Source organism: Python bivittatus, unplaced genomic scaffold (assembly GCF_059951505.1).
Source record: "Python bivittatus isolate LINGU-HERP-01145 unplaced genomic scaffold, Pbiv_v1 ctg000570_np1212, whole genome shotgun sequence".
NCBI lineage: Eukaryota > Metazoa > Chordata > Lepidosauria > Squamata > Pythonidae > Python > Python bivittatus.
This window is the reverse complement of record NW_028277097.1, coordinates 6,465,143-6,479,267: the sequence shown is the minus strand read 5'-3', so window position 1 is coordinate 6,479,267 and position 14,125 is coordinate 6,465,143. Positions and strand designations below refer to the sequence as shown.

Below are 14,125 nucleotides of genomic sequence, written 5' to 3'. Positions count from 1 at the left end.
AACAAAATCAGTGCAAGATTTGAACACCCAAAGTGATATCATGTACTCATCAAGTTCGCCTATTCCATGAAAATATGCTGAAGTTCAAATAACAGTACAATTCACTTAACATACTACTATTTCATATTCAATTAACTTGGCAGGAAAGTCAGTCACTCATACAATTAATAAAAGAAATAAAAGCAGCATTTGTGGTTAAAGGAAGATAAATATGAATATTTTTAGAAGGCAGCACATAAGGATATTTTCTTTGATTATGAACATGAGTGGATATGTAATATACATATAAGATGGTAGTAGGACAGAGTAATGTAGTGATTTAGGTTATTATGCTTTGACCTGACACATCTGGATTCAAAACTCCTCTCAGCCATGAAACTCAGTGGGTCATACAGAGCCAAACTCTCTATCTTAATTCATCCATCCATCTGCTGATCCCAATCCTGAGCAATAGACAGCAGAATAGCAGAATAGATAACAAATGTATTGCATGCATATCTAAGAGCTCAAGATGGTATACACAGTATTTCTCTGCTTTTTTATCTTCACAACAATCCTGTAAAGCAGGTTAGCCTTAAATATAGGCTAACCTGCTTTACAGCAGGTTAAAAAATAGGCTAACCTGCTTTACAGGATTGTCACAAAGATAAAATTGGGAAGAGAAATACTGTGTATACCATCTTGAGCTCTTAGACATGCATGCAATGAAGTAAGGAACAAACAAGTCATTGAGAGAGATTACTTTGCACCATATGAAGAATTTGCAGAGCAAAGAATAATATTAATAGAGAGGATTGACTAGATGGAAAAATGTCTGAATTGATTTCTTAGCAACTCCTGGATGTTTTCAAATACCACCTGTGCAGAAACTCTACTGGGTCCTGTTTCTGGCACAGAATATGACTCAGCACTGACAGTTGTTTGGTTTTCATCCATAAATCCTAAATGAGATTGAATAGCTCTTGTTTGACCATTAGTTGCACAGGAAGCATATGGAGCTGATCTTCCTCAGAGTTTACAAGGAAAACTAATGATAAACCACAGTGCATAAATCCAACACCTGTTTAAATAATAGGGGAAAAGAATTAGTTCTAAATGTTTGGGGCAACAAGTAGCTGCTCACTGCTACATCTGAGCAACAGCTAGCTTTGCTGAGATCCTAGAGCAGCTCTGCAGATGGGCAGAAGGATGGTTGCTATGTTAGTCTCACAGAATGAGATCTATGAATACTGTATGGCATTGGTGCTATCCTGCATGAATTTATTATCTATTCTGCTGTCTATTGCTCAGGATGGGGATCAACAGATGGATGAATTAAGTGCCTGCTAAATCTATCAAATCTGTACCATGCACATCATCTTAAGAACATAGAATGAATTGTACTCTAGAGCAGGAGAGGAACATCAACCACTAAGTGTGCTGGCTGGAAATGTTTAGAATTATAGCTCCACACATTTCAGTGTTACCAAGTTGGAGAAGGCAACCCTATGGCTATCATATATGAAAACATACACCCACAGTTTCTCAGGAGACCCTGAGAAAAAAAAAGCATTCTCCTGCTCAAACTGAGGATGCAGCCATGCTTCTCTTTCCTGAGGACATCATCCCCTCCTCCTCCTCCTCCTCGATAGTACAAGAGAACATCTGTTTGCTAGTACATCACAAACAGGAGATGGAAGGATCATCAGCCTTTGGGGGCTTAAATAACAGGCATACACGTAGTCCTTGACTTATGACCATTCATTTAATGACTGTTCAAAGTTACAACAGCACTGAAAAAAGTGACTTATGACTAGTCCTCGCACTTATGACTGTTGCAGCATTCTTGCGATCATGTGATCAAAATTCAGGCGCTTGGCAACCAGCATGTATTTACAATGGTTGCAGCATCCCAGGGTCATGTGATCACCATTTGCGACCTTCCCAAGGGGCTTCCAAGAAGCTATGCCAATGCGGGAAGCCAGATTCACCTAACAACCACGTGATTCACTTAACGACTGCAGCAAAAAAGGTCGTAAAATTGGATGCAACTCACTTAACGACCACATTGCTTAGCGATGAAAGCTCTGGTCAATTGTGGTCATAAGTTGAGGACTACCTGTATTCTTCTGTAGCCTTAGCATTTTTCTTGCAGTGGGGGGGAAGGGGAGCAGAATCACTGGAATAGCATTTCAAACCTTGCATTGAGCCTGGCTCTATTGATCTTGCTCCACAGTGAGCTGACCATGGTCCGAATCTCTTGTGAATTGGTCTTGGTTGTAGCCAAGGTTTACCAGAAACATCTGAGCCACAATCTAGAATAAGATATCCAGCAACCAAAGATCTAACTTCAAGGAAAAATAAATGTGGATCACTGACAGCAAATGGGAATTTAGATTCTAATTTTTCCAAACCAAAAAAAAGGAGAGATATTTTCATTATGCCAGATTCTGTTTCAATTGCAGTATCTCTCATTCCTGTGCTCATTGCTCTATACTTCATTTACTTTTATGCCAGGAAACTTCCATTCTTACTACCTTGAGAGCTCAGGATAAGATCAAGAATAGAAGTTGTACTTCTAGCAACAAAAAAGATGATGTGTTTTCCTCCTAAGGTTTTCATTTATAGTAGAGATGTGAAGTCCATGCCTCATTCTAGATTGGAGGGACATTATCTAAATTAGGTCATAATTGAGCAGATAAGGGGTGGGGCAAGCAGCATTTCTGAGCAGTGGAGGCGGGGGCAGTGGGACTCACACACCTGGGATTGCCTTCCTATAGTTTCTTGGGGGAGGTCATTTCCCTTCCCCCTGCTTAGCTGTCCAGCTGGTGTGAGTCAGCACTCCAGCACGTGCTCAGCTCAGCCCAGCCCTTCTGGAGTGGCATCAGTAGGTGCTTTGTCAGGGCTGAATTGCTACTCCTTTCATCTCCTCTGCACACTTCCTGCCACATCACAAGAAAGCACTGAGGTAACCATTCTTTGCAGAGAGCCTGGGTGGATGTGAAAGATGCCGGATGGCTACCCTCCTGTTTAGAACTTACAGAACAATTAACAACTGGTTAGCAAGGACTAGGCCAAACAGATTAACATCCCTGCTATGTCACCAAGCATAAACTCCTAGCACCCTTCACCAATAAGCATACTCACTAAGGGTTCTGGGAGTTGCCTTGTTTCTCCATTGAAAGCAACCCCCTTGGAAGAAAGGTCTAAATACCTTTCCTCTGTTGAGGCGATCCAGCAGTAAATGCAGCTCTTGGACTGAAGAAAGGGTTGACAAAATTCTTTTAGAACTAGGCAAGGCCAAATCTGGGATTCTGGACGCACACACACACACACACACACACACAGTTTTCCACATCAAAAGCACATTTTCTATGCCGTGCTACTCTGAAAAGCCACTTTAAATAATCTATGTTACCCACTTACTTTCAACAAATAACAACAAAAGAAAATAGAACAGAGACCTCCTTCCAACCATTTTTGAACTTCATTTTATCTAGTTACGTGCAAGCAATTTGACCTGAAGAGATATTAGTTCTATCTTACTCCACAGGAACATGCATTCAAATTATTGGGTATTGACAACATTTATAGGCCACCCCAATCCTAAGGAACTCTGGACTGGAACAGCAAAGCAAAATGTAAATGTAAAAACACAGTACAAAAGCAACTGAAACCCCTATAATCATGGGTGACCAAATCAAGCAGGGGCTGAAAGCATATTGGAATAATAGCGCTTTAAGCCAATGAAGGGCATTCCATAGAATGGAGGCCACCACTGAGAAGGCTTGTCACCTCATCCACATCCCATGTCCCAAATAAGAGGGGCCACTCAGCAGACCTCTGATGACTGGACAAGCAGATTCAATTCTGATATATCTCAGTGCTGTACTGTAGAGGGCATTAAAGGTAATGACCAGCACTTTGAATTGGGCCTGGGAACCTGCTAGTACCCAAGGTACTGCCTTCAAGATTAGTGCTATTCTAGATTGGTGGAGTGCCCCACATTTTGCACCAGCTATATCCTCCAGGTCTTAGATTAAATGAGAAAAAGCTTTCAAAATAATTCATGCCCTGAACAGAAAGTCGATACTCAAATTTCTCAACAGCCCTATTCAGGCATTTGGAAAATACCTGAGGTCTCAAAGTGTGTCTGCTGTGCAGTCCACAATCCCTTCATTCCCAGATCTTCCCACATGGGGGAGGTCTGGATGGGAGTTCTACTCATATTCGTTTGATTGAAAGAAGAACTCTTTGCACCATCAGAGATCCAGTTAATCATGCATTCTATACACCATAAAGCAAGGTCAGAATAGAGAACTGCTACCTGACCAGCAACTGGATAGATAACTGATGTCACAGGACAATGGATCCCATAAAGAAAGTAAAAGACCTCTTAAAGATAAGAAGAAATCAGAAACCAAGAGATTAAGGAGCAAAGTGGTTGGGACTAGGAAGCAGAGCTTCATTTCTAGAGCAGGAGTAAGCAATTTGTAGCACTTTAAATGTTGCCGCATTACAACGCCCAGCATCCCTCACCACTGCCCACAATCCTTATGGATGCTGGGAGGTGTAGTTCAGCAACATCTAACATTTCAACATTGTTAAAATTCCCTTTAAAATCTGGGATATATGCCATTGAGCACAAGGGGAAAGTGGTTGCAGAGGATGAGAAAGAACAGAAAGAGGTAGAAATGGAAGCACAACAGCAAAGTGGAAGTGCAAAGTCAAGGAAGCAGAGAAGGGAAAGCACAAGACTACAAATCTTGAACATTATTAGAGGAACCAGAATAGCAAGACAGAGGCTAGGTTGGAAACAGTCCATATTTGGAAATACCGAGATGTAGAGTAGAACAGACTGTAAACTATTTTTTTTCTCTCCTAAACAACTTGGGGTAGGATTTCTGTAAATCAGTGTTTTTCAAACTTGGCAACTTTAAGATGTGTGGACTTCAACTCCCAGAATTCCTCAGCCAACATGCTGGCTGGGGAATTCTGGAAGTTGAAGTCCGCGATCTTAAAGTTGCCAAGTTTGAAAAACACTGTTCTAAATGAATACTCAACTGATTCTTCTAAGCATGTACTAAGGAAAGGAGAAGATAACAGGGTGAAGCAACCATTGTCTGTAATCTTGCTATTGTGAACAATAATGACCTTGTTATACAAATATTCTAGCTTCTCTTGAAGAAAAGTGATAAATATGGAACCCTGTCATGTAGAACTCCTTGACCACACTGATCCAGAAGATTTCAAGTTAAAGTTTGACAGGTAGGACCAACACTACCCTTAACAATAAATTCATTAACAAAACAGGTAGGGCTGTTGGTGGGGACCAATCCTATTTACATAACCACTTTTTTATTTCTGTTTCTTCCTCCTCTTTTAAGTGATTCATAAGGATATATTCAAGGCAAGACTTTTTTGTGGTACAAATAGCATCTAAATTGAATCAGTGATCAGTCAAATGGAAGCATTTATTTAGATGTGTCTATTTGCTCAGCATAAAATATTTGCATTGTATCATCAAAACAAAAATAAATCAATGGTTAAAAGCTCATTATTTCTTGCAAATCACATATAACAAAGAACAGTGATCTACAACTAAGCAGTTAATCTGTTTGGAGCTGCCAATGTTCAACTGTGGGGGTTTTAAAAACCCATTCTTCAAATAAAGAATGGAAGATCTTCTTGAAAAAAATATCTTTGACAGAAGTCTTCCTTCCAGGACACATTAATTTGAAACTTCCAGGTAAAGATTAAATTTATAACCAAAATTTAGCAGAAAAGCAGACTAGGAGTGAGCTCCCAGATAATGATAAAAATAATTCCAAGTTATGTGTCTGAGCTGGAAAAAAATCAGTTTAAGAATTCACCCTGTAATCCCTTTAATCCATTCTCCTATGTGTTGGAAGGAAGACTAACTAGAATTCCATTTCACTTTGGCAAAAGCCAGATTTGTTGTATCCCTTGATCCATCTTTCTCACTGGAACCCTGGATGTCTGGAATGGCTATGAGTGGCTGCTCCAACTTATTTTCCAAGCAATCACAGTTATCTATGTCTTGCATCTACTGTAAACTAGCCCAGTGCACTCTATATGGGGCAAAGATGGTATGGGGTCTTCATCAGGCGCAGAATGTCATAATTAACTTGCTGGCTAGGCTCATACAACTATACTAAATCTGGATTATCAAAACACATTGTTGTTTTCCATAGAGTAAGACCATGGCTAGGTTCCCACAACACACTGAAACTTAAAGTAGCCAGCTCTGTTTTAGCCAAGATTGACGTGTTGCCCAAACACAGGTTTCTCATCTGGATTTGAAATACTTTACTAGAGTTAAGTATTTCAGGTAAGTATAAACTTTATCCCTAGGTTAAAAAAGCATATCCAAACCCAGAGCTCCAAAGAGATTTGTAGCTTTTCCCTGAAACTTGTTTCATTAGGCTTTGAAAATGCCGTAAGTGTTCCAATAGAAGAGACTATATGAAGTTCAGGTTTGAACTGCTGGGTTCTTGGTGCTTTCTGAGCCTGGTTGTTTTGTTGCAGACATTTCACTGTGATGTTACCTAGCCTTGGTAAATAACAACCAAGCTCAGATAGCATCAAGAACCCAGCTGTAAATGTTATTAAAGAATGAATCTGGGAAGTGGATTTCTAAAGAGTTATGAATCTGGCCCTTCAAAATAACTTTTCCATGGCCATTAATTGCTCTAACATTATAATACTGAAGCACCACATGCTTTTATGTCAGCCCAGTTCAGTGCTTTGCCTTCAAATACTGTTGTCAGACAGACATCAAAATGTTCCTTACTGACATGTTTGTTCAACCATGTTCTTCCCCACTGCCCCTTTTATAGGAATTTTTACGCTTTGCTTGTACCACCTATTCTACAAGTTAATCCAGGGAGAAAGACTGAAATGCACGTGTGGTATCTTCTACTGGATCAATATTTGAGCATTTCCAGCAGTATAGCTAACTTCTGCTCCATACTTTGACTGCAGATGAAAGATTCTATGAAATGCTAAATGGTATGGCTAGATATATTAGTTCTTAATACAAAAACTTGACTGTGTATGCATACACGCAGAAAGAGAGGTTTTATGCTGATCAAATGGCTGTTGTGGATTTTTACTTGCTGTACATGAAAAGTAACTGCAAAATGCATAGAATAAATTATGCTACTAATTATTTTTAAGTTTCTCCAATAAACCACTTTCTTTTTTAAAATGTAGAATGATATACAAATGAAACCAAACTATGCTCACGTGTGTTAAGAGATTGAGTTACATGAGCATAAATAGATATAGATGCTAATGGATAGAGGGAAGTGTTTTCTCTTTTAAAACTGGAATAATGCTTCATTCAGTTAATGAATGTAACATTTTCTAATTAAAAAAGCTGAAATCAATAAATTTATGAGGTATCGCTTATTTATCTGTAAATATAATTATATTTAATAGCTTCTGGCAGTGGTGATGGGAGGAAAAAAAATCTTTGCAGTACAGTGCTCATGGTTAAACAACTAAAAAAATGGCCTTCATTACAATTACTGGAGCTCATCACCAAAGAAGGCCTTCTGGTTCTCTGGCTTCTTTCTTTTTCCTTTTCCTCTTTCTTCAGTACAATCTGTACCGTTCTTCTACAAATAAGGCAGATTTTGATGTATATTTTTAGACTGCAGAATTTAGACTGTCTGCAGAATTTTATGTCACTTTCCTCTGATTCTTATGTGATAGATCTGTTAAAATTGGAAAGCATTCCATGTATGGGTGTTCTAAACTGAGAAGTCTGAAGCCCGTTCCGGAGATCCTTTGTCTCAAGCATGCCAGCAGATCCACCACTATGAAAAGAGTTTGTTATTTGTTTTGTTATAACAATGTTTCAAGATGTGATTGCCAGATTTGGTCTTTCTTCTGGCATTCCTAGGCCAGGAAGCAAAGCTGCCTTGCAAATGTGGAGGGAGGGGAGGCATTATGGAGAATAAGGAAGATGTCCTTGATGGAGATATGTAGGAATCATTACCTAGGCAAAGCAATGAACTATAAGGAGGAGGAGTTACAGCATGCAAGATTGATGTCAGCCCCACTAGGTCGACCAGACCAGGAAATCAGCTTCACAGGAAGGCCAAAACTACCTTTTTTGAGATTGACTATAATAACAGAAACTGATTGTGCTGAACCTCCTTCCTCTTCTTATAGTTCAGTGACTTAGGGAGGTGTCTGCCTGAGCTGCTTCTGAATTTTATCTTGTTCTGGACTTAAAAAATGCTTCAGCCCCTTTTGTCTAGGCAGCAGTTCCTCCATATCTCCATCAAGATCATCTTATTTTCCCTCTACAGGCATTCATATTACAGAAATGGTTTGCATGGGGAACCTTGTCTGATATAAATTGGCTTGGCTTCACCTCAAAATTCTCCAAGAAAATAAGCATCATGTTTTTTGTAATTTTGTGACAATAGGGAGAGTAAGCATCCCATAATGATCTGGGAACTCGCTTTTTTTTTTAAAAAAAATTCTGAGCAGTTTCTTTTCATTATGGAAACAAATTAGGACTTGAAGCAAGCAATAAGAAATAAAGAAGAAGACAAATAACTGAACAAAGTCTCCTGGGAATATCAGAATGTGAACTGGTAAAGATTGAGAGTGAAGCTTCCCTTGGACTGGGGCCCTCAGATGTGCTAGGACTACAACTGCCTGACTTCTCAGCATGGCTATTTGTAGAGCACCAGGTTAGCCAAGGCTGCCAGACATCTTCCATAACCTCACTCTTCCTGCTATAAATGACAGGGGAAGGCTATTGTAGAATGGATCACATGTCTGGGAATGGGTTTGAGTGATTACTAATCCTAATCATTTATATTCCAGAGTTTACTTTCCTGAAATTTGGCCTATTCTTACACTTGGATAAATGGACCATGAAAACCTTGCTTCAATGAGTTGGAAAGTCATCCTTGATGCCCACACACCACACAATATATTGAAACAATCAAATTGTGATCCCAAAGATCACTGGCTAAGCCCTTTCCCCATTGTTCCCAATTGCCAAAGTCTCTATTATTTGCCTACCAAATGCTGGATTTATTTACTCTGCAATCATCTGTGCCCCACCTCCAAATCTAAAAACCAACTACAGGGTGTATTCTTTTTTTTTTCCTAAAGACATTTCTGAAAAACATAACTGCCTTACAGGACATCCCCAACACTTCAGTAGACCCCTCTTATAGCTGCAGGAGGTCAAAATCAAGGGGTGTACTGCAGGACACCGTAACATTCATGCCCATGCATTTATAACATGCATCGATGCAACAGAGACAAGATGCATTGATGTCCTGCTATGAGATTTATATTCTAACCCCAAACCTCCCAAACAAGATAAATGCTGAAGAAGAATGACAGTTGCTTTGGGATATCACACAAAAATGTATCCTTCCAAAGTCATGAAGACAAGCACCCACCTGGGAAACAAAGACTCTGGTAAATGTTGATAATAACCTCAGCATTTAGAGCTAGAGTGGAGAACTTTTGTTCAAACACTATATTCTCTTGAGGGTGAGATATTAGGGATGGTTCGCTGGTAGTGGACAAGAAGGAAGAATGCTCTTTTTTTCCTATGACCCAATCTCTATCAGTTATTATTTCTCTCCTTGAGTATTTCCCCCTCCTTTCCTTCTTCTTGCTTCTTGCTTCTTCTTTCTCCCTCCCTCTCCCTCCCTCTGCCCTTTTCCTTCTTTCTCGCTCATTAGCCTTTCAAAGGAATTATGAATCATTCTTGTCATCTTTCCAAATTAGTATAGAGGGTGCATGTATTTAGGGCAAGACCCCTGGGACTCTAAGGTTACAGGTTGCCAACCCTTGCCTTAGAGAGAGCAGATTAAATGAGCAATAATGTGAGAACTCTGTCAACACTTCTATAAGAAATGAGCAAAACAAAATAAAGACAATTTTGAATATGGTGCAGCACCTAACCAACTGGGATGATCTGCAAAAGCCAAGCAGGACTAAACTTGATTAGTACTTGGATGAGAATCCACCAGGAAATTCCCAGTTTGTAAGGTAGACTGGGAAGCTGAAAAAATATCCCAGAAGAAGGCAATGGAAAATCACTTCTATACTATTGCCAAGAAAACTATAAAATTCTATGGACATATCCATGAAACATGAGAAGTGTGGCTCAGGAGAAATTTTTACCTTTAGCCTAACCACAAAAAAAATGTATAACTGTTTTTTTCATGTGGGAATTTTAAGCCCTTTTTTAAAAACTAAAAATCATCTCCTTGGTCAGTTTTACATAGGTTAGAGGGTAGGTAGCATTCATTATCTTCTCCCTTGTATCTGTGCTCCTAGCACAAAAGGAAAAAAAAAAAAAGGATCACGGTCTTATTGTTTACTACGGTGGAATGTTTCAACTGGTTTAAGTTTTCCTCTTTGGAACACAACCCACTTAAAAAATTCTGACAGAATGTCCAGGCAGTGCTCTAAATTCAGAATAAAATCTGTGGCTTCCCTCCTTGGGTACATATCTCTAATTTCACTCACTCTATTATACGGGGGGGGGGGGGGAAATGATAGGGCTCTTGGCTTGGGTTTAATCTTACATGACAGAATGTAGCCAAAGTGAGAATAATTGGGATGGGAGGGAAGCGTGCCTGAAAAATCAGTACTAAGCTTGTTCAAGTAGAGCTAAAATGCCATCAGACTGCCAGATGAAGTCTTCCTGCACCACTAAGAAAAACTAGTTCCTTTCTTCATCTGTTCATCTCTTCATGGTGCCTGGCAGGGCTGTATCTGTTCAGGAATTATATAATGGAGGGTAAATTGAGGATGTCAGTTGTTTACCTTTGCATGTTCAGACTATCCACTCTGATACATTATCAGCTTCTCCATTCTCCCCTATACATACGGTGGTAAAATCATAAATTTCCATCACAACAAGTGCATCAGAATTTTGCTCAGTGGTTATTGTAAAGTATGAATTAGGGGTAATTAAGGCATGCCAGTAACACAATGCACAAAATGGCTCCTTGCCAAGGGAGCAGGAAGAAGAAAGAAAAAGACTTTGTGCACATTTTAATTTCTTATGGCTGTTCTGGGATTCCTCCCACCCCACCCTCTCCAATCAAATCTCATTTTACAGTTGAAAGATAATGAGAAAAACAAGAACCACTTTGGTTTCTTTGTTGTCGTTCATATCCCTGTATATTCATTTTGAACAAAAGCTTTTGAAATGTCAGAGAAGGAAAGTTGAACATTTACTTTTCAATATTTCCAACTAAATACAAATACATGGATAGAATATTACACACCCATTGTTAAAGTAAGTCAGTTTCATAGAGCAACTGTGTTTAGATCTGGGGCTCTCAAGTTGCCACAATGAGCCCTCTGAAGAACTTCTATGCACAAAAACTCACGCAAGCAACCATTAGAGAGATGCTTCTGAATATCCAAAATCCTATTTACACATTAAAAAAATGAAAAAACAAGTATTGAAGCTTTTCCCAGATTCTAGGCTGTAGATGTGGCAACTACGTGTTTCAATACTCTTTTTGTGTGAATGTACATATCTACAGACACGCTACCTTCCTGCACACAGAAGAAAAACAAGCAAAAGATTCGGATGCATCCTTTATCCTACAAACTTTCTACATGCCTACAAATATACTTTCTACTCAGCGGAGGAGAGGGAAGTGGACAACATCCCCCGTTACCTAAAATGATAAAATTCAGGAACTTTGTAAACATCTGATTGCACTGAGTCTATCAAGGCAAAGAGCAGGCAAAGGTTTTGTCCCACCGTGTCCAACTTATTAATCAGCAAAGGTCTGCAACAGTGAAACAGAATCATGCTTCAATGTAAAAGGAATTCAGAGGTTCGTATGACAATAATAATTATTACTTTCTCTGAAAGTATATACATTGTCTGGAGTAATTTCACTCACTTTGCATGCAGAATTTGATTTGCTGATAAATAATTATAATTTTGTTATGCTGTGGCTGACTTCCATAGCAGGTTATTGTGCTATAATTATCTAACTGCAGTGTTCTATCTAACTCAGTTTGCATATGCTCTTTATATTTATTAGGAAAGATGTGTGAATATTTGCATAATGCAGCCTGCATTTGTGCTATGTGAAATATGTTGATATGCAATAAATCCTTTATCTTGGTAATGAGTCCTATGTCAAGGATTTCCCCCAGGCATCTTTCAGCATCTGAAGACAGCATTAATCATGATCATACCAGTAAAATTGGGTGACAAACTATCAAACAAAAGAAGGAAACAAAACAAAAATTGAAGGAACCAACAAAGTTAGAATTCCTAAAGGCACATACACAAAAATTAAGCCTTCATCTGTTTGCATCACTGGTTTGCAGCCTGATCACTGTGGCCTTCTGCTACTCCAAAAGTGTCGGGCAGAGTGATAATCACAAACACTCCTGTTTGTGCAGAGCGCAGCAAAAACTCCAGGAAAATATTAGCCATGACAGCAAACACAATGCAATGTCCATTTCTTGTTTCCCAAAGAAATCCAGTCAGAAAATATATACTAACTGGTGTTTATTGATAAAAATGCAAAATTCCATAAAATGCAAATATCATACAAAATATAAAGAAAAACACATCTCATTTAATGTAGCATCCAAGACTTATTAGCAACACAAGCTTAACAAAATCTCTAGCTACAAACTCTTAGAGAAGAGGTATGCTACTTGGTACTTTGTTACAACTACGTAGCCCATAAAACCTACATAGTGGCTAACACTAAAACAACTAACAACTACTCAGAGAAGCTGAACATTTTCCTCCCCTTGTATTATAGCTGTATGCCACCCCCACTGGGTACCTAGCATACACACGCCAATAGGTGGCAGTAAATAGCACAATACACAACACACAATAACAGGTGTTTTTCACATGATCTCTGTAGTCAAAATATTATTTGTTATTGTTGTAAAGATAACAGGATGAATCCTTTCCCATGAGAAAGAAAATCCTGACAAAAAGATGTCTTCCTGACTCAGAAGACAAAGGTATCAACAGGTTGGAAGAACCCAATAACTTGCAAAAGCAGAAAATGAAACAAAAACCAAAGCAGGAAATATCTCAGGATGGGCTAGTAAGAATATAAGTTCAGAAGCCATGGAATGCTGATATACTATTGAGAGAGAATGGAGGGAAGGAGAAATGGATAGTGAACAGCTTCAGTCCATATTGTGACATTTGCAGGTTCTATGTGTATTTTTATGTAGATATGAATGTCTTAGTATGTGCACATATAGCCTCTGCCACATGTCGAAGCTCTTTTTCTAGGAAAAAAGAAGAAAAGCCAAGATTCTGCACTATAAGAACTAAATGTTGATTCATCCTATATCCTACAGTACAGTTTTGACTTCTATCCTTCTAAGGACTGCGGGAGTACTCAACACAGTATTTAAATTGCTTTGCTGTCCATCATAAAAATGACCATCAGAACAATGGCCATATGAGGGATGTTGATATGCTGCTAGATTGAATGCTGCACCAAGAACATGACACATTGATTGATGTGTTGGCTAGAAGGTATTGTTAACTTAGCAATCTCTGTCTACTGAATCAAAGTACTAGCAGATTTGGCTGGATAAAGTGGTATCTCTCCTGCTTGAAAATGGAGCAAAAGATACAAGAGTTCTTGCAGAATGTGGCCCGGTAGTACAAAATATAACATTAGACAGGTGTTCAAATTCATTGCTTTGGAAACAAAGGGGGACAGATTTCTAATTACAGATGCCAGTGTAAGAAAGAAGTTGCTGTTGCAGAATCAAAAAGCAAGAAAGACGTGCTGTTTTCATGATCTACACAAGAATGGACATTTCATCCACAGGGATATACAACTAGCTAAAAAAAAAAAGTACACTATCATTCTTACCATTGGGAGTAGGTTTTCCTGGAGCACTAATCGCATTCTCAAGAATTTTTTGTTTGCCGTAAAAAAAGTACAGTGTGTTAGCCATGCTTCGGCTAATATACAGAGCATTTCAAGGAGTATCTTTTCCTTATAACTTGCCAGCCTTATGTGCTGATAGGGGCACCTATTATTAGCAATCATTATTACTAGTGCCCCAGTAATCTCAACCCCAGATCCATACCATACCATTATTTATTTCA

At 38.9% G+C, this 14,125-nt stretch overlaps 1 protein-coding gene across 1 annotated transcript in view; it reads right to left on the bottom strand.

Moving 5' to 3' along the window:
• PLCXD3 (phosphatidylinositol specific phospholipase C X domain containing 3) overlaps positions 1 to 14,125 on the bottom strand; it is a 72,420-nt gene that overhangs the window by 22,392 nt on the left and 35,903 nt on the right. The gene's annotated exons all lie outside the window — the stretch shown is intronic.